At 39.2% G+C, this 21478-nt stretch overlaps 1 protein-coding gene across 2 annotated transcripts in view; it reads left to right on the forward strand.

The window, feature by feature from the left end:
- The window catches only part of LOC136876202 (uncharacterized), a 105889-nt gene that overhangs the window by 73372 nt on the left and 11039 nt on the right, over window positions 1-21478 (forward strand). The window contains exon 4 of one of the 2 annotated variants that reach the window (XR_010860550.2): window positions 776-7269. The exons of the other annotated variant lie outside the window; for it this stretch is intronic. The gene's annotated coding sequence lies outside the window, so the exon portion shown is untranslated. Of the gene's footprint in view, window positions 1-775; window positions 7270-21478 lie in introns of those variants that run through there. 2 annotated transcript variants of the gene reach the window in all.

Genomic DNA, 21478 nt, shown 5'->3' on the forward strand with positions numbered 1-21478 from the left:
CCTAGAATACTCTGTTCTAAACTTAGCCTTTAATACCTGTCAGTATCACAGGATGTTCTTGCAGTGTTTACTTTTATTACATAACTTAAATTACGTGGGAATGTCATTTCAGTAATTATTTTTGCAGTGTGGTGTACGTTGACATGTGCGGAATGTACTGTGTTTACCGATATGCTTCATAAAATAAATGCATTTTTCTCACTGAAACCAGGAGGAGTTTTACTACTACAGTTTCAGTTTTGTATGCCAGTCAGTTCAGGATACCTTAGCACATGATAATCGGAATAAAGACGCTACATTATCCGGGGATGATGAGATGCTATCTATGATATGCAGCCATTACTAGCAAAGTCGTATGTGAGCAAGCGACACGTCAGTGTGCTATGATAGCACACCGCCCAAGGTTATCAAGCAAGAAAGGTTGGCTGGCTGCACGCATAAGCTGACACAGAAGTTGCTCATGGTAGAACTTGTATTTCTTTATCAATTTTCTAATGAGCATTCACTAGGAGGAAATAAAATATGCTAGAGATCAATTTTTGTTTCAGAACCCTATGTCCTCTTACAATTTCCAGAACTGTTTTCATATATTTATTTGCCAGAAGTTTTTTAAAAATCTTATTAAATAGTTCGTATTCTCTTCCTAGTCCTTTTTCTGAACATGAAAATTTTTTCCTTCACTGCTTTGTTTGGATTTCAGTGTTGTGTAGAAGATTTTAATATTTACTATGTCTTTCATGTATGTAGTTTACTGTGATGTATTTTCTTTCTATAGGTGAATATCAACAGTATGTCTGATGACAACAATTGTGAAGGTGGAGGGGGCAGTGGCTGGGGTGGCAGTGATAGCCGTGATAATCAGTGTGAAGAACCCAGTAATACTTGGAACAACAGCTCAGCAGAGAAGTCCAGCGACTGGTGGGATAAGTCCTCACCAAAGACGTCTGATAATCCATGGGAAAGCAAATCAGACGGTTCATGGGACAAGAAGTCCCCTGAGAGAGAGGAGCCTGAAAAGTTATTCTCAAGAGAAGATCAAGATGAACAAGACAGGTCTCATGTTCCAGATCCTCCAAGATACGGTGTAACTTCAGGAGGCACTGGTACTGGCTGCTGTTCTATCATTTAATATTTCCAACTCTGCAGTTATCCAGCAGTGAAATTACAAGTATGCTACATTAACCAGAATTCCACTTAGATCATGCTGTTTGAACGTATTGAGGATGGGAGGAGTTTGAAGAATGATCTCTATAGACTCATTTAAGAGTGTGTTCCTCAATGTTATCAGAAGTGTACAATGAAACTGTTCATAAACATTTGCTGCAAAGTTACGTTCAGCACTGAGACATCTGCTTTTCTTGTGCTTCCAGTATAGTGATGTGAGACTTTAGCCCATTATCCATTCATGTTTATGTTAGGCATCAAACCAGGCAGTGTTTCATTTTTCAGGAGTAGTCTACAAACAGAAAATAGAAGATCTTAAAATTCAAAGATGAACAGGCAAGGAAATAACTAAAAGACACTTCTCTTCACATAAAGTCAGTATTATTTAATAATTCTTTCACAATGTAGGAAGTGTAATTTAAATGCAAATAGAATTACCATATTTACTCACATAATTCATGTACAGATAATTTTCAACAACTTTTTTTTTTTTTTTTTGTATGTGGAGGCTTTAACTTTTTAATTTAATGATAAGAAATGCAAGTGCTTGAACTATTTAATGGCAAGAATTACATGAGTAAATATAGTAGTTAATGTATGGTACTATTTGCTCATTGAATCAGTATGTCCTGTTGAAATTATGAGATTTGACATTTACATAGTAGTATAGATATGTCTGTTTGTTCTGTTGCACAATGCCTTAGTGATCTTCAATTTGTGAAGAAGGTTAGTAAATATTATTCTAATTTTTCATAACACTTTCCTATAGGATAATCTATTTAGTAAATAGCTCATCATTATTTATCAGAATAATCAAATCTTTTGTTACCCATAGTTAACATACCTGTGAATATGAGTATCATTGTTGGCATAGCAGGTTAAATAGAATGGTAATTTGTATATTGCTTGCTGTTATCGAAGTTCCTTGCTTTCTCTCCAGTTTCACACATCATAAGCTTGCAAAACACGTTTGTGGTAACCATTTTCATTTTGGATAGTATTATATGAAAAACGTAAGTTACATTATTGTACACTATGCATATTTTATAGCATTTCTTCATATAATCATATCTTAGGAGACATTTTCTATAAAATGTGTTTTGAGGCTAAACTTTCAAGAATGTGATACCACTAGCAATAGGGTGTGAGGGAAGTAAGGCTTGGAATGACAATTGCAGAATTTTATAGGAACAGGTTTCGCTCAGTGTAATCCGATCTGGGAAGATAGAGGCCCTAGTCATGCAGAATGGCAGTAGTGAGGGATATAGTGTGCTGACCCATTTCTACTCCAAGGAAGATGTTTGTTGGTCAGCAGACCAAGAGACTCCAGGTCATGTCGTGTAATGGGTATCCTTTTTAGTAACACACTTGTAAGTGTATAGTTAGTCACTCTCGTAAACTGTGAAATAAGCCTGATCTCTTGTGTGTGATTTGAAAATGAAATTTTTGTGTAGAAGAAAAATATTGTCAATAGATAATGTAACAGTGCTGCAGAGTAGTGATGTTTACTGTTGGTACGGTACTCTTACGTTTAAAGAGTACATAATGGTTTTAAATATTTATGCATTCAGCATATGCATTATTTCAAAGACAGAATAATATTAGGGTCAGAAGATCTTGATATTTGAACATGCATTTGGCAGTGTGAAAAAATCCTGTTATAATTTACATATTAACTAATTTCATTGGATACTTTTGTTTGAATTTGTTTCCCAAGTTGCTGGAGCTTAAAGATGCCACATTTCATAACTCTTGATTTCTTGTGAGTATATAATTACATATTCTGTTCCTTTCAATTTGCCCATTTATAAATCAGAAATATTTATGAATTGTGTTATTACCATCGATATACTGAAATATCATTTCACATATTAGTACATATTGACCATATTAAATATTATTGCTTGACATTACATATAACTACACTGCCTGACAAAAAATATTGAAGCACCCAGAAGGAGAGGAGGAAACAAAATGAAACTTCGTGTGTTGAGAAGGTATGTGATGTTATTTCACTGATTACAAAGAACTCGGCAAAATAGCCCACTTATCAGCATGATGTTGCCTCGATGCATGCACTGACTGATTCGCTTGGGAAGGGTGACGTAATGCTGTTGTATTTCTCTTGAGGTAAGCTGGCCCACAGCTGTTGTAACTGGTCCTTGGTATCCTAGATACTGGTTCTGGGATGGAGTTGATGTCCGAGCTGGTCTCACACATGTTATATCGGCGACAGATCTGGGGATTGTGCTGTCTACGGGAGTGCCTCAACATCACACAGACAGTTCATAGAGACACTTGCTTTGTGTGGATGAGCATTGTCCTGTTGAAAAATGGCACCACGATAATACTGTCACATGAGGATGCAGGATGTCTCTGACATACTGTTGTGCCGTCGAAGTTCCCTCAATCACTGCTGCCATGACCTGAAATTATACCAGATGGCTTCCTACACAACAATGTTAGGAGTAAAACTGAAACATTGGAAGAATGGATCCTCTCGTAAGGTCGCTGCTGTACTCCGAGGTGATGGTCATTCAGGATAGTGCAGAACTACGGTTCATCTCTGAACACAATGCAACACCATTCCTCAGCAGTCCATCCTTCGTGGTCATGGCACCACTAAACGCAGCCGTGTGGATTGTAGTGTTAAGGACAGCCTACGCATGGGACAGTAATTACCTAGTTTGCCTGCTGCTGGTCTCCAACTAATGGTGCAGGATGACACAGAATGTTGCAGGGAGTCCGTTACTTGTTATCAGATGACAGGCGCAGATGTGAAAGGGTTACGAGGTGCTTGGTGCACATACGGCAATCCCCCCTTGTGATGGTCAGACGTGTGGTTGACCAGTACCTTGATGACTAGTATGCCTGCCCTCACATTCCCATGCACTCCAACATCGGGCTACTGTCGCGTTCAAATGCCCCACAAATCTGGATATTGCAAGATTCGACCAGCCAGCCAAATGGAGACCCACAATGAGGCCCCTTTCAAACTCTGTCAAATACTGATAACGCTGTCTCTCCCAAGTACACGGCTTCTCTGTGTCCTTCACAGTGATCACTCAACATCTGATGGGGTTCACACCCATTATATACCCTACTGGGTCTGGTAACAACACTAAATGCACTCTGGTGGCCGTTCTACTTGTCACAGAGAATTACAACTTTAATCATTTACATACCCACTCCACTTGTGGTGTGTACATGTACGAAGTTACAGTGACATCCGACCATTTCTTCTTCTTTTTTGTCAGGCAGTGTGCATATTTGTGCGTTTTTAATCGTTTTACTTCTTTCAGGTAAGATATTCCTAGTATTTAACTTGGCATAACTGGTTCATTTACTGCTGTGCACATCATAAGAAATAACATCACATCAGGTTATAGAAGTTGTGATCACATCACGGATAAAAATTACTGATATCACAATTTATACTGTAAAAAAATCACAGAACTGCTAATCATTATGTTTTTTTTCTTGCTCCATGTTTCCAATGGATGAATATGACAGTCAACCTGCATTTCATCATACACATGCGAGGGAAATAAATGTCCATTTTTCTACAGTCTACCTCAAACTAAAAAGACCAACGAATAAAGAGACCGACAAGCTGTTTCCACTATATATGCGGTAGAAACAAGAACTTGTTAAATTTTAGGGAATGAATCCACCCCTACTTTTTCAGATTCTTCTTTACCTATGGTGAGTTACGTTCAGTTATATTGTCCAATCAGTTTTAAAATATGCTATTCCTATTCTTTTAATTTCAGATTTACCTCGAGAAGTATCTGAACTCCCATCATTCCATACTGATTTATTTATAACTATCATTATGTGTGTCTACCCGTTAGTTCCGTGTCGTGAAACAGGGTTAGGGACTAGGCGAGATGAAATTGTGTGGTATTCTATGGCCGAATGCCACTCCTGACACCAAAAGGTTTTATGGTATCACCGTTGAACTTGTCCTGAAGTTGAAGAATAGGCTGCTGGAAGGCTAGTCTTAAGAATAAAAATTGGGAACATTTCTCTTAGGTGAATCCTGCCTTGTAGACTGGTAATAAATCTGGTTGGAAACTCCAGTAATCATTCTTGAAGAAAGTAATGTTTTTGTCCTTTGCCATAGGTTACAGCCAAGGTGTTTCGTACGCATTCCATTTTGTATGTGAACTTCTTCCCCTTTTATCCAGAATAGTGTGTGGTGATGCTCAAATGGCATACTCCTTGCCTAACTGACTGACTCAAAGTGATGACCCTATATTGTTTTGCAAGCTCTTTTACATTCTTCTCATGCCATTAAACCATTCTCTTTGACTATTGTAGCTTTCTTCTGTAAGCTACCATATTGAAAATCTTTTAATCTGATGCTAGTACAGTGCTGAAAAAAAATATCTGCATTTCAGTTCCCTCTGCTGTTTCAGTCCAGAAATGTTAAAAACATTAACTCCTGCTCCAAACGACCTTAAGTATAAGGTTTTGTCTCATCGCTCCCAATATCGATTTATGAAGATCTTTGTTTCACTGACTATTTCTATCTGCTTCTAGACTGAATTGTACTAAATAGCCATTGCTTTGACCAAAGCACTGATCCTCATAGAATACAGATATGTACCTAGATCTTTTATGGGCACTGGATCTTGTTTGAGAAAGTGTTACAGGAGACGATAAATATTCTTCCGTTTCTTAGGATTTTCGTTTCTCAAGGATATGAAAAATATTTTAAGCTGTAAATGCTAAGACTTGTCGCTGGAATTCCAGTTATGAGTTGATAATTTTTTTTACTCTATGAAGGCCAATCATAGTAGTACATTTGTCTTGAATTTTCCCACTCTTTGACAAAATCCTTGGGGTTGATAATCATTTTGCATCTCTCTGAAGACAATTGCAGTATCTGTTCATTGTTTACATTGTCTATGGCCTGTTTTGCCCTCAGAAATCAAATCTTTGTTTTGCTGAAACCTGTGAATCTATTTAAAAGAAAGTAATAACGGTGAATTTATATGGAAATCAAATTGTTGAAAGATATGAGTGGGATTTGGAAATGACAGTCTGACATTTTATATCCATGACTTTATCAACACCTATTTAGCTATTAAGGCGCTGAAGGGTGTTCCTTTCCATTTAAATAGTATAAATGTGTATTAAAGTTTTCTGTTTTGTGGTTTTTGACAAAGAGTTCAATGACCTTAATCATTAACTCTTAAGGCGTGTTTTTCACAGCTATGCTTTATTTTTGTATGTCTGCGACTGTGATAAATAATATGTGGTTTCTATGACTAAATACCTACATATATAGAGATATATACTTAAAGAAAATAATTATGCAGAATCAGTACTGATATTTAGATTCTGTAATCATCACTAAAGGCATATAAACTGAGTGGTATAAATATTATCAATATTGGTAGCTGCTTGTAAGTAATAGATTCTCTTGTACTTAGAGGCAGACATAAAGGGAATTCAGAGTTCAGAGTTAACAATTCATTGCCTCGCCCCTACAACAGGCGATACCAGTCGTGTTAGTGACAAGGCATATTATCTTGTAAGATCTCTCCAACAACTATATATAATCACTTATCAGTTCAACAAAAATGGTCATATAAAGAATTGTTCTGATGTGTGCCTTTTTCCATTTCTGTAACAATTCCTTATAATACCACAAAATTCATCTCTGATCATAACATTTTCAGGATCAGCATATCTGCTACAAAAAGAGTTGAGGAGTTAAATTAGTGCCAGAACTCAAAACATGGTTACATTTTTCTCATCAATGTGAACTGTTGTAATTGATATTCTAGGATTAGCATGACTTGATCTTTCAGTCTGATCTTGAATGTTGTCAAAAAGAAACAACAGTTTTCATGAATATTGCTAACGATTTTGCTCACTCAGTGTCTTTTCTATGGTTTAAAAGAGGAAATCTTGATATATTGTTCATAAGAACTTTCCTTTGCTTGTTAATGAAAGTTCTTGCTTTCTTATATTTTTTATCATATACCTCTGTTTTGTGCCTTTTTATTATATGTAAAAATTTATATATATGTACAGTATATTTTGAGAATCATATTGCTATGTAAAGATGTATGCTATGAAATAAATGTGTGAATATAATATCTTTATTTGATATTGATTTCTTCTGTGTTCAGCCTAAATGTTATCCTGCCTAGCAGGGTTGGCTCTTCTGCACATTTTTCTCCATTTTGTACAGTATGCAGCATATTGCTTATTGACAGTGGTCACTCGCATGTCTTCCTTGATTTTATCAAACCATTGTTTCTTGGGTCGCCCTCATGGTCGTTTGCCTCTATGCTGAGTTGCAGTGCTTTTTGCCACTATGTCCTCACCAGTAGTACATGCCCATACCATCTCAGGCAAGCTTCTTGCAATTTGTCAGGTTTCGATATGACGCCAAGAATCTTCCTTACTTCAACGTTGGTGACATGGTGCAAGTCTCGTTAAGCCAACAGCTTCAGGTAGATGAACCTCTTTAGGTGGGCTGATGGTCCCTGATGTGAGGAAATGCCACTGAAAACCATCTTGCAATGTCTGTTCTCCATGTTAAGGGCAGTTACAAGAGGTCTGTTTTCCCATGTTAGTGGCAGCCTAATCAGAAACCCCTTAAGGGCCTTCAGCGTCACACAGTGCAACGAGTTGGTTGAAAGAAATCGTCCAAGTTTGCATCACATGAAAATGGTTTAGTTCAATATTGTATTATAAAAATTATTGCATACTAGACTAGCTGTTATGTCTGTTCGTTTTTGTTAATCTTCTCTCCTGATAAGAATGGAGAAATGGAGTACGGTGGTAACTAGGCTACTGTCCAAATAGGAACAAAACTTCTCAGCAATATTTAGGTTAGAAGATTAGTTTTGGATAGTGTTATCATTTAAGCCAGTGGTTCCCAAACTTGACATCTGTGGCTCCCTCTTCCTGCTGATCATATAATGGCAGTTACGATTATAAGTTGGGTGTATTCTGATTCTTGTGTGTATGATAAGTAAGTTACTACTTTAGGTAGAGAAATAAAATTCAGTAACAACAAAGTTATAAAAGTAATTTAATGCAGCAAAGAAATATTGAAAGTATATTTATGTTTACAAATTACTCAGAAAATGCATATCAGTGATGTCTGTTATAAAGCTTTACCTGTTTTTTTTTAAACAAGACATTATTATTACAATAACTATACTGATCCCCTTTAGAATCAGTTAAAATAATATCATTTCTTCCCCTTGGACAATGATTCCTTTTCTAGTTTTGTCTTGAGGTACAGTTTTGCCTGCCCTTTACATACAAAGTATAAGAATTTTCAATATTAAACATCATCAACCCAGAGAAAGAAAATCCATTGGATGTTTTATGAAAAGATGGGGAGGGAAAGGAAACGATGATGATGAACATTTGGTATTTGTATTCAATTTCACTGTCCTAATGAGAAGGATGAATCTGCTTATCCTTAATTACACTGAGTGTAATTTTAAGTATTGCAACACACACTTCCTTTTTTTAATGCCAGGCTGAGTGGCTTAGATGGTATAAACGTTACGTCATGTGAGCTCAAGTTAGTGAGCTCACTCCGGTGATATTTGAAGGTGCTCATATACGCCTGCAGTTTGTTGTTCGATTTACTAGTGAGACAAAATTCCAGCACCTCAGCATCTCCTAAAGTCATAAAAGTAGCTAGTACACTATAGCGTAAAACCAATAACATTATTATATTATTATTCATTTTTGATGTTGAGTTGAGCTCTATAACTTTGATTTTGTTACAGCTATTCCAGAAAAACTGCATTAGTAAAAGTAAAAGGTAAATGGAATTGAAGACAGAGTTCTTCCTTTGCCATAATGGAATATAATATATATTCATTTTTTGGCAATTTTACGCTGTTCTTTTAACATACAAAGACCGATAATTATTGCCTACTTGCCATGGGTATGTAAATGCAAAGTATACTTGCACCTATTCCAAACCACACAGCCAACTTTCTCGATGGTTACAAAGCCTAAGCTTACTATCATTTCATGCACTACACTTTGTCCTTTTGCAAGTTTTGTTGCAGTTGTAGCCTCATTGACCCACCTGTATTCTTTAGTGATGCCAACTCTCCATGTTGCATTCTGTTGCGTCAATTATGGGGCTGATCTTGGATGCTTCTATTTTCATTTTTGAAATGTTTCAGTCTAGTGCCCATACACACATCTTCTTATGCACAATGAAGTATTTGGTGGATTTTAGCTGTAGTAAATTTTCTCTTTAACAAGAAATTAAATGACAAATTAACAAGAACTTCACAGGCAGCCATTTTGTAATTACTGCCGGCGCTCGTGCAGTCAAAGCGAATGATGTCATGATAGCTCCATACATTATGTAAGTCTGTAGATTGCAGTAATGCACTTGGTTATACTATAGTAGGATTCTGATTAAAAACATTTTTTGTGATGTTCATTTATTTTGCTATGAAATTTGTACAATAATGTGGTTGCTAGAGCCTCTGTGGCTCAGGTGTCAGCGTGCCAGCCTCTCACCACTGGGTTCCGTGGTGCAAGTCCCGGTCAGTCCATGTGAGATTTGTGCTGGATCAAGCGGAGGCGGGGCAGGTTTTTTTTTTCCAGATACTCCAGTTTTCCCTGTCATCTTTCATTCCTGCGACACACTCCAATATCATTTAATTTCATCTATCAGCCTTTAGTGTGACTGGCTTTGGCAACCAGCACATTCCTATCCTCACCGCAAGTGTGGGGGCTTCATTCGTTCCATTCCCATTCGTGACACAGTTGAATGATTGGAAACAGTGAGGATTTTCATTTTCATTTTTCGGGCATTGACCCCTGTGTATCTTTTGCCCCTGGAGGGTAAGATTAAGAAGAGAAGAAGAAGAAGATACCAGGTAGGATATTCAAAGGCATTTTAGAAGAAAAAAAATGTACGATAAGACCACAGAGGGTTGTCAGGATTAGTTTTTCAGTATGTGTGATTAATTAACCAAAGGAAAGGAATAGGAAGTTCTGTTTCGTAGGTCTAGAGAAGGTATTTGACGAGTACTGAGGAAATGGATGTTGTCCATAATGAGATGCGTATTATGAGATCAGGGGTAGGTTATTATAGGTAGTCAAAGGCTTGTTGATCATTGGGTTACAGTGAGAATGGTATAGAGCGTTCCAACCTTAAATTGCAGTACAGCAGTAATGGGATAATTCCGTCTCTTTCCTTCTCCCATGTTTTGCGGGTAGCGCTGTCCTACTCTAACGCAGCGGGTTTGCCAAATATCCGTGAATCAGAATGTTATCGGTTAAAATGGGTGAATATCGTGTTATGTACAGAATTTCAAGGCGCATTTGATGCCGTTAACAAAAAAAATTGTAAAAAAATAATTTAGTGTGAAAATGGTAATATAATGGAAAGTTTCGCCAAATGCAAAATCTTCATTGCATAGAACTTATCATGCCATAACTCCTATTTTATATTCATTATTTTCCTAATTTTTTCACTGCTGGTAAAGAAACATTTCAGCTCGATGTAGATAAGTTTATTTTTAAATTTAAATGATAAGAAAATGCAGTATATGCGTTTATTTTCAGTCATGTTCAGGAAATTTTATGTGCAGGCACGAAAAAGTCAGTCGCTGGCCAGCGTCTTTCCTGTTGAATTTGCATGGGGGGTCAAAGCGAGGCAAATGGTTTTCGGATATGGAAGTTGTTTTTAAAACAATCCCGAAGTTCCTATCTTGCTTAGTTATTAATTTGTGACAGGAAGAATATCTCCTTGAATTTTGGTTTCGCGCGTGACTCGGCTGGCTGTCTGTCTGGCTGAAGTACCGGTAGTCATCTCCCAAACATGCGCTTTTAATATTTCCAGACAGTCGCATGCAGTACAGTGCTCATTTCGTCAGTAGTATGTATAATAGTGATTAAATACATATCAGTGACATATGTACAATTCTTGAGGGAAAGTGTATTTCGTTTGTGTGGTTCGTGAGTTCGTGCTCGTGCGTGGGGATCTAATTTCGAAGAAAATGTGCAGAAGGATCATGGCGTGGTTAAAGCAAAGCAAACACTCTTCGAATATGGAAGTTATTTTTAAATCATTCCTCAAGTCCCTATCTCGTTATCTTTTAATTTATGACAGGGAGAACGTCTCGTTTTGTTTACGTTTCACGAGTGACTCGGCTGGCTGAGCTTTTAAATATACTGGCAGCCGTGCGCAGTGGTGCTCATTTAATCAGTATTATAAGATTGATTAAATAAAGATCAGTGATATATATATATAATATTTAATGGTGTTTGGCCTCCGAAGAGGCCGAGTGCAGGTCTTTCCAGTGTTGACTCCCCATAGGCGACCTGCGCGTCTATAAGAATGGGGCCCCTACCTGTGATGAATTCTAATGCTGAAAACGGCACACAACCCAGCCCCCGAGCCATTGGAATTAACCAATGAAGGTTAAAATCCCCGACCCGGCCGGGAATCGAACCCGGGGCCCTCTGGACCAAAGGCCAGCACGCTAACCATTTAGCCATGGAGCCGGATAAGACCAGTGATAAATGTATAGTTCTTGAGGACAATGGATTGTGTTTGTGTAGTCTGTGTAGTTGTCAGTTCGTGCTCGTATGTATAGTTCTTAGTTCGAAGAAAAAGTGCAGAAAGATGTATAATGGATCGTCAAATTAAAAAGAAACGTTCCGTAGGTAAACTCAGGGGAAAAGAACGCAATATTATAATGAGTGTCCTGGATTATTTTTTAAAGACTATGAATATGAGCAGCGCAATCTGTGAAACAGCTAAAGCTACAGGTTGTTCCGAAAGAACAATCTATGCTATAAGGAAGGAACACACACATGGTCCTTTGCGAACTCTCTCTCGAAAAAAAAGAGAAGGACGACAGAAAAATTAAATAGGATGAAATTGTTAGAAGTGGATGCGTCGGGTGGTTCACTCTTTTATTTGCTAACATGCCACCGACATTGAACGTGATTTTGAGTCGCGTAAATGGAAAAGATTCTTTGCCACGATTTTCCAAAACTCCGTTGAATCGCTTCTTACATGATATAGGCTTCCGTAATTTAAGACGGGGTAATAAAGCAGCTTTCACTGAAACCGATGAAATTATTAATTGGAGGCACAGATATCTCAGGGAGATAAAACGTTTAAGAGCACAAAATAAAGCTATAATTTACACAGATGAATCGTGGGTAAATATTGGGCATGGAAGGATACGACAGTGAAAAGTGCACGGCAGGCCGCTTTTGAAGGGGTGAGTTCGGGACTTAGGCCACCGAAAAGCCGAGGACCGTGATTTGCCTTAGTCCACGTGGGTAATGAACATGGTTTTGTTCTAAATGCTGAACTAAAAGTTTTATGCCATAAAAATATAAGACAATTGGGCAAATTACGTGAACGAAGTAAAGAAAAATGAAAGAGTTTTGTGGAAAGCAGACGAATTACAGGACGATGTCCACGATGAAAAGTTTTTAATACGACTTTCTTCATCGTCCGGATCATCCTCAAGTTCATATCCCGAACCCGTTTCATCCAAAGCGGGAACATCAGGCCTTGCAGAAATGTTAGAAGGTGTACGTCCAATGTCTGAGAGCAACGCCAGTGTTTAAGGTATGTTGTATTTATTTTACCATCCTACAAATATTAATTAATTAATGAATGAACTTAAAATTACAAAATTACAAACGAAAAATGTGAAACTGTGACGCCCTGTTTGAGTCACACTCGAGCGTGATCTTCACGAGTCGATTTCGCAACAGCGCGCTCCATCTACGCTAGGTTGGAACGCTCTTTTATAGAATGAATTCTTGCTTCAGAGTACTTAACAAAGGCTGTAAACTAGCAGCCTTGTTTCTCATAGTTCGCATGGATCAAGGTATAAATTGGCCAGAAGAAATTCAGGTGGGTGTAAATGCAATAAGCAGTCTTCACTTATGCCGATGACTTGCTGTTAATTGCAAACTAAGCTAAAAGTCTGTAATCTAATATCTTGGAGCCTGATAAGCAGTGCAGAGAGTAGGTATAACTTAAAAATTAGCATTTCCAAGATTTAAGTTATGTCAGTAGGGAAGAAACCTGTGGATTGAATGTAAGGTAGAGAATACAAAACTGGAACAGGTGGATTATTTCAAGTACTTAGGATTTGTGTTATCCCATGTTGTTAGTATTTTTTTTCTATTTGTTCGGGGCGTCGACCCAGTGGATCTTTTGCCCCTATGTTGTTAGTATAGCAGTCTAAGAGAAATTAAATCGGGCCTGTTTGAGATTTGCCCGACTGTATGGCCATTCGTAGATGGAAATAAAATGGTGATGACTTAATTAAAAAGAGCATTTATCGTATAGAAATAAAAATATATATATTTTGGAGAGTGTATTCAAGATGATAGCCAAGTGGCATAGTCACCTCAGTTTAAATCCCGGCTAATACCCATGGGATTTTTGAGATTAAAAGTCCCGTCCCTGTGGTTCGGTTTCCACGTGACACTGAAGGTGCCGTAGCTCAGAGTGGTGGTGATTATTGTTTTAAGAGGAAGTACAAATAGACAACCATCCTCTATATAACACTAATCAGAGAGAAAAATTGGAAGGGTTCCGATACTTCGAAAAATGAAGAAAGACAAGGGCCACGAAGGACGTGAAAGGAGTGAAGGGTACGGAAAAGAACACAAGTTGATCAAGGGAAGTCGGATAGATGGAAGTGAGGAGCCTGGGACAAGCAATGTCAAGACTAAGCTGAGGGCCCCGTGGTCGCCAACCCACGCTCCTAAGTTGAGCCCCAGGGGCCCATTTAGTCGCCTCTTACGACAGGCAGGGGATACCGTGGCTGTTATTCTACCGCCCCCATCCACAGAGGGTCCGTAGCTACGATCACTTCAAGACGAACATCTAGTGGTAGTCCAGTCCTTGCACCAAACAGAGAGGGCGCATGCCCTAACTTCCACCTCCTCTTCCTGCCTGAAGAAATCTTGTCTTTCCACAAGACAGAGATGTTCCATTACGAGAGATGATCAGCTGATTTAGCGGCTGACAGACATTTAAACATAAATGCACAAGGAAAAGGATAATGAAAACCCAAACTTAGGTGATAATTAATGACAATAAGTGCGGTAAATACTTTTAGCCAAACGAAATTATCTTCCATATTTCAACGTGTTACGACTATTTTGTTTTCAGATTTTAAAAAAATACTACAGGTAAGAAGTGATACCGAACGGAGTGGCCGCGCGTGCTAACGCGCTACGGCGATGGAGCCAAGCAATCGGGAGACGCGTGGGTTCGAATTGCACTGTTAGATATCCTGAGTATGGTCTTCTGTGGTATCTGGCTCCATGGCTAAATGGTTAGCGTGCTGGCCTTGGGTCACAGGGGTCCTGAGTTCGATTACCGGTAGGTTCGGAAATTTTAACCATCATTGGTTAATTCCGCTGACGCTGGGGCTGGGTGTATGTGTCATCTTCATCCACATTACGACGTGCAGGTCGCCTACGAGTGTCAAATCAAAAGACATGCATCTGGCGAGCCGAACTTGTCCTCGTACACTCCCAGCACTAAAAGCCATGCGCCATTTCATTTTATTTCATTTCATTTCATTTCTGTGGTTTGCCATTTTCACTTCCAGACAAATACCGGGGCAGTTCCTGTTCATAGGCTACAACCGATTCCTTCCATCTCCTTACCCAATTTTATTCACCCTCGTTCATTGCATTTTCATTAACTCCTGAACTAAGGTAGGCGTCAGGAAGGGCATGCAGCCGTAAAACTTCCATGCATCAACGACCCCGTATCAGGAAACGGGACTGAGGGATGGACATGCAAGTAAGAAGCAATATGGCGTGAAATGCTAATTTCTACAGCCAGTGACGTAACCAGGATCTTTTAAAAGTAATTAGTTAATTTGAATAATTTCACTCACCATTTTAAAACGGACATCCTTACAGCTTCCTTGGGTTTTGGTATGTCATTTGCAAGTAGATGTTGATACGTAGCCTACGTACAGAAACGATGGCAGTGGTAACTTCTTCTTCTTCTTCTTCTTCTTCTTCTTCTTAATCTGCTTACCCTCCAGGGTTGGCTTTTCCCTCGGACTCAACGAGGGATCCCACCTCTACCGCCTCAAGGGCAGTGTCCTGGAGCGTGAGACATTGGGTCGTGGGATACAACTGGGGAGGATGACCAGTACCTCGCCCAGGCGTCCTCACCTGCTATGCTGAACAGGGGCATTGGTGGGGGATGGGAAGATTGGAAGGGATAGACAAGGAAGAGGGAAGGAAGCGGCCGTGGCCATAAGTTAGGTACCATCCCGGCATTTGCCTGGCGGAGAGGTGGGGAAACCACGGAAAACCACTTCGAGGATGGCTGAGGTGGGAATCGAACCCACCTCTACTCAGTTGACCTCCCGAGGCTGAGTGGACCCTGTTCCAGCCCTCGTACCACTTTTCAAATTTCGTGGCAGAGCCGGTAATCGAACCCGGGCCTCCGGGGGTGGCAGCTAATCACACTAACCACTACACCACAGAGGCGGACGGCAGTGGTAACTACTGTATATAATTGTGTTCCATCTGCACGTATTTTCACAGCTGTGCGTCTTATGAAGGAATGATCCTCGCTCCCAAACATTCAGATAAAATTAGTAACACAATAAACATTAACACTATCACTAAACACTATCAGTTGTACAACTAGGTTAATTTTGATTGTCACTCACGATAACAAAACCATCAAGTTCCCCAGAAATAGTTCATCGCATTAAATTTCTATCACTTAAAAAAAAAAAATGCAAAGCAAAGTCATCTCCATACAGGCCATGAAGGCCCTTGGAGGGGTGGAAGGTAAAGGCTTCCACTATCCGTAACCTCGGCACTTGATGGGGTAGAGTGGTTAGCTCTACGCCCGGCCGCCTTTGCCCCCAGGAATTAACCTGGTACTCATTTTTTGTGTAGGCTGAGTGAAGCTCAGGGCAATGCGCACCTCCGGAAGTGGAAATCTCGTTTCTTATATTTTACGACTTCCTGTCGGGGATTCGAACCCACGTCCTTCCGGGCAAACTGAGCACGCCTTTACCGCCTCGGCCAGGCAGCCCCTGATAATATCACTAAGAGAATGTAATAGTCCCTGTCCTTAAACATTTAACATTAAGTCTGGTCATCTTCATAATTTTCAGCACTAGCATGGAGAACTAAATTTGCCGGAATGTTTTGTGCTTCTTGGGTGGTAGGTCTCGATATGCTCTCTCCTGATTTTTTCATAGATTTTTTATTTGAAACAGTCTTTGGCGGGGTATGTTTTTGTTAGATGGCTCAGCGCTGGTGCTTATTCTGTGTTGTTCTCTATTCTTCTTCTGTCGAATAGCAGCCAGTATGGCATTTATTGGTGCCATTTGCTTTTCTATGGCCTTAACTTCCTCGTCTGTCTCTGTATCGTTTATGATATTTGTTAGTGTCTGCAACAGTTGCTGTTTTTTTTAATTTTTATTTATTTATTTATTTATTTATTTTTTTATTTGCCGTGATACAGACATAGCAGAACTTTCAGGCTGTTTCAATGTCTCCGTAAGTATACGAGCCTCATTTTCATGTGCGTCATGTATGTCCATCGTTAGATTATCCGTCACACCATCTTCCTTGAACTGCTCTCGTTGTTGGTTCTGCACGCGGCAAATCAAATGAATATATTTACACATATTTCATTTGACGGCGGAATCCGGACAGTTGCATACAGTGCATAACAGTCTTGTCTGTACACCCCACTTAGCAGATATAATGTCTTTATAATTTTTAAGGCGTCTCCGAAGACCTTCAAAAGTAGTTAGTGGGACGTAAAACAAATAACATTATTATTATTATTATTATAATTTTTAAATAGTACATAACCAATGCACGAGACTAGGATAAGTTATTGCACAATGTGTTGAGAACTTGATGTTAGCGATCAAAAGTCTCGGTACACTATTTTAAAAGAATAGAAGTGAAATAATTTGTGTTGTGGCCTATTTGCTTGCAACAGTCTTGTTTGCACACGTTCACTTGCTCGTATTCGCTCGGGAACACTGCTAGTTAAGGTGCGTACACACTTGCAAGCATCTTGCGAGCCTCGCAAGTGCGTACGGGATCACGGGCGTTGCCTACGTTATAATAGAAGGCCTGGACAAGCCGACACATATCTGGGCGAACAAAGTAGTTCAGGCAATGGCCGCTTGGATCGCGTTTATGTTCTGTTGTTCTCATGTTCTGTCTATATCCTTATACCTATTGAAGATTCATACAATAACGCGAAATAATACATTTTATTACCATTATACTCGGTGTTAATCAAATATAAATATATAAAACAACTTGGAACATACTACACTTCATGGATTTATTTCATTTTGCACTTGTTTATCACACAACAATAAAGAATAGTGAAATAGGCCCAAATAGAATTACTCACCCGATTTTTACCTATTTGTATAATTTCAACACTTTTCTGCTCAGAGGCTTGCTCTTGAATTTGTTTAATAAATCACACTCATTAGTCACTTCCTTTGCGTTGTTATCAGGAACAGGCCTGAATAATTGTGTAAGTATAACGTATATGATGTGTGCTTGATCACAGTCGCGGCACTGAAACGTCTCTTTAAAGTTTGGAGCAGTAAGGAATTTCAGCTTTCGGACAAGGTTACATTTTCCGAGATATCCTAACGCCCGTGTTGTAAATATTAATACATTTTTAAAAAGAAGACGAATTGCGTTGGCACTTTGTCGGGGAGCAGGATTTCCTTCACAGTACTTACACTGTAATCTGATTCGACAAAGAGCGAGCTACATATCCTGGAATTATCATTCGGAGGCCAAGGAGATCATTTTCTGCGGTCCTGTAGAGAAATAGCAAGCCTCCATTTCTCCCGTAAACTCGGATCTTTAGGAAAAATATGAAAATTTATATTTCTATATATTTCTTCGATGTGTCAGATGTGCAGTTAGGCACGCGACAATAAACCACCTTAACCTACAGAATGGAAAGAGAAACTTGACGGTAATTGGCCCCAGGGGCTCTGAACTTTGGAGCGTGGTTTGGCGACCACGGGGCCCTTAGCTGAGTCCTGGCATTTCTTCCACTTACTTGTGCCAGGCTCCTCACTTTCATCTATCCTATCCGACCTTCCTTGGTCAACTATTTCTTTTCCGACCCCGACGCTATTAAGTTTCCGAGAGCTAGTGAGTCTTTCATTTTCACGCGCTTCGTGGTCCTTGTCTTCCTTTGGCCGATACTTTCATTTTTCGAAGTGTCGGGTCCCTTCCAGTTTTTCTCTCTGATTAGTGTTATATAGAGTATGGTTGCCTAGTTGTATTTCCTCTTAAAACAATAATCACCGCCACCACCTTGTTAGTAATTTGGAAGCACATAACTAAACAAATGTTAAACGCATCTCAGCAACCATCCATATATTGCAAATCGTAAGATCAAATAAATTAAAAAACGACAAATTCTTCATATTTCATGTTAGACAAGACCTTACCTTATAAAATGGAGTTTAATATGTTATTTCTTCTCATAAAACATGTTGCAGTAGCACACGTAATCATACAATTCGCGCCAAACAACAGAACATAAACGCGAACCTAGCGGTGGAAAAGAGAAAACTTATTACCCCGCTTTTAATGCAAGAAATTGGCTTGCTGTCCAGGCCTTCTAGTATCTAGTAGGCTTTGGTACGGGGTACTGAGCTTAAACAAGTAATGATATAATAACCAATAAATATCAAAAGTGAACACAGGTTGCAATTCAATAGGTAGTACCTATACAATACCGTATTCAATCATACATATTTCGTACTTTTTTTTTGCTTTAAAGGAGCTACGGAAATTTACAAAAGCCGATGGTTTGCGTATGAAGCTTTGGGGCTCCTCAATGAAAGATATAAGCCAAGAAAGACGCTAAACACAGAGAGTATTTTTCCTTTTCTTTATCTTTTTCAAGCGTATGTATTTTGCTATGGCAGAGCTCCTTCTTTCTTGCAATAGTCAGCTATTTCATCTCGTAATTTTGTTTACATAAGCAGAAGATCTCCTAGGAACATTTCGTAGCTGTCTCGTGGAAGTCATATCTTCATTGTGTCTGCATGTTCCTTCAATAATCTCTCCGCTTCATGGTCTAGTGAACCGGGTGGTGTGTATAAGTTAAGGGAATGGATCCTCAGGTAATTATGCAAAACTACTACAGACTTTGGGGGGCTCCAAAAGCATTGGTTTTCTTAAAACTTGAAACACTGAACTTGATATACCGTACCAAAGGTATTTTCCACTACTCGTCGAGCTCTGCTTAATCGATAGTTGAAGATTCTCTTGTAAATTTCAGAGGCATGATCTCCCGGGTACGGTTTCATAACATTTTCGCTGAGTGCAAATGCACTATAACCTACGAAAAAGTACGACAACTTCATTTGACGACCCGGAAGTTCTTCTGGTAATGGAAGACATCTTTGCATGGAATTCAGACTGATATGGCGAGCAAATGGCTCAAGCAGCGCTCATGAGCCGCTCAGACATTTGATGTTTTCCATGAGCCGCTCAGACATTTGATGTTTTCCATGAGCCGCTCGGCTCGCAAGATGCTCGCCAGTGTGTATGCACCTTAGCTAGTGTGTATCTGTGCAGTGCTAGTGTGTATAGTTTCGCAGTTAGTGCACCAGGCCTGTGTTACATAATGGGTAAAAGAACGGAGTTAAGTGACGAACTAAACAAAAATGTAATTGTATCTCTCGAATTGCAAAGGTATTCTTTGGATGAAATTGGACGCAAAATAAATAAAGCGCATTCCACAATACACTATGTGTTGAACAAGTTCAAATATAGAGGAACCACAAAGAATTTGCCAATAAAAGCAAAAGAAAAGATACTGAATAGGAGAGATGAACGTTATATTGTGAAACAAGTAAAACAGAATCTACAATTAAGCGCGCCAAGATCCACGTAATTCTGGAAGGAAGTACGAAGAAAAAATGTCAAGAGAATTCGTACGGTATTGTGGAAATATGATTATCACGGTAGACCACCACGGAAAATGTCGTTTGTTACTAAGAAAATTCGACAAGCTAGAATGACATTTTGCAGAGTATGAAAACATGAATTGTACGTTCCGGAACAAAGTTATGGCCGGCCCCGTGGTGTAAGGGTAACGTGCCTGCCTCTTGCCCGGAAGCCCCGGGTTCGATTCCCGGCCAGGTCAGGAACTTTTACCTGGACCTGAGGGCTGGATCGAGGTCCACTCAGCCTACGTGATTAGAATTGAGGAGCTATCTGACTGTGAGATAGCGGCCCCGGTCTAGAAAACCAAGAATAACGGCCGAGAGGATTCGTCGTGCTGACCACACGACACCTCGTAATCTGCAGGCCTTCAGGCTGAGCATCGGTCGCTTAGTAGGCCAAGGCCCTTCAAGGGTTGTAGTGCCATGTTTTTTTTTTTGTTTTTTTTTTGTTTGGAACAAAGTTATTTGGTCCGATGAGACCAAAATATCTCTATACGGTTCAGTTGGAAACAGTTTATGTATGGAGAAAAGTAAAGACAGCCAATAAATCTGAAAATACGCTACCCACCATAAAACATGGAGATAGATGAATTATGATTTGGAGGTGCATGTCGCGTTGTGGAGTGGAAAATATCGAAATCATCAATGACATCATGGGCAGATGGGGTTATTTAAGCATTTTAAAGAACAATATCAAACAGAGTGCAGTAAAAACTGGTTTGAGGTCCCGCTACATCTTTCAGCAAGACAATGACCGCAAGCTCATAGCTGATATTTGCAAGCAGTGGCTGATATGGAACGTACCAATGCAACTGCTAACTCCTGCCCAATACTCTGACTTGAGCCCCATAAAACATTTGTGGGTCGATCTAAAAATTAGGGTTTATGCAAGGAAACCTCAATCTCTTGAGCAGTTAAGAAGTATAGTCAACGAAGAATGCGGTAAAACCGACCCAAAAAGATGTGAGCAACTGGTTCATTCCATGCAGTGAAGGTGCAAGGCAGTTCTCAAGGTCAGAGGATACTCATCGGGGTATTAAATCCAAGGTAACAAATGTTTTTTAGTGAACTTATCATTTTCTTCTGTAAGTGTACAAACAAGATTGTTGCACGATGAAACGCCCGGTTATGGTAGATTGCTTGTAATTGTGTTAAATTATAAGATCACAGATCTGTTTTTTATTACTTACATTGTTTATCAGTGTATCTAATACGATATGACAATAAAATACAACACAATAATTGTATATAAAAGTTCAACAGTTATTTCGTTGCAATAAGTTGGTGTACAAATAAGACTATTATGCACTGTA

The sequence above is a fragment of the Anabrus simplex genome, chromosome 6 (assembly GCF_040414725.1).
Source record: "Anabrus simplex isolate iqAnaSimp1 chromosome 6, ASM4041472v1, whole genome shotgun sequence".
NCBI classification, from domain to species: domain Eukaryota; kingdom Metazoa; phylum Arthropoda; class Insecta; order Orthoptera; family Tettigoniidae; genus Anabrus; species Anabrus simplex.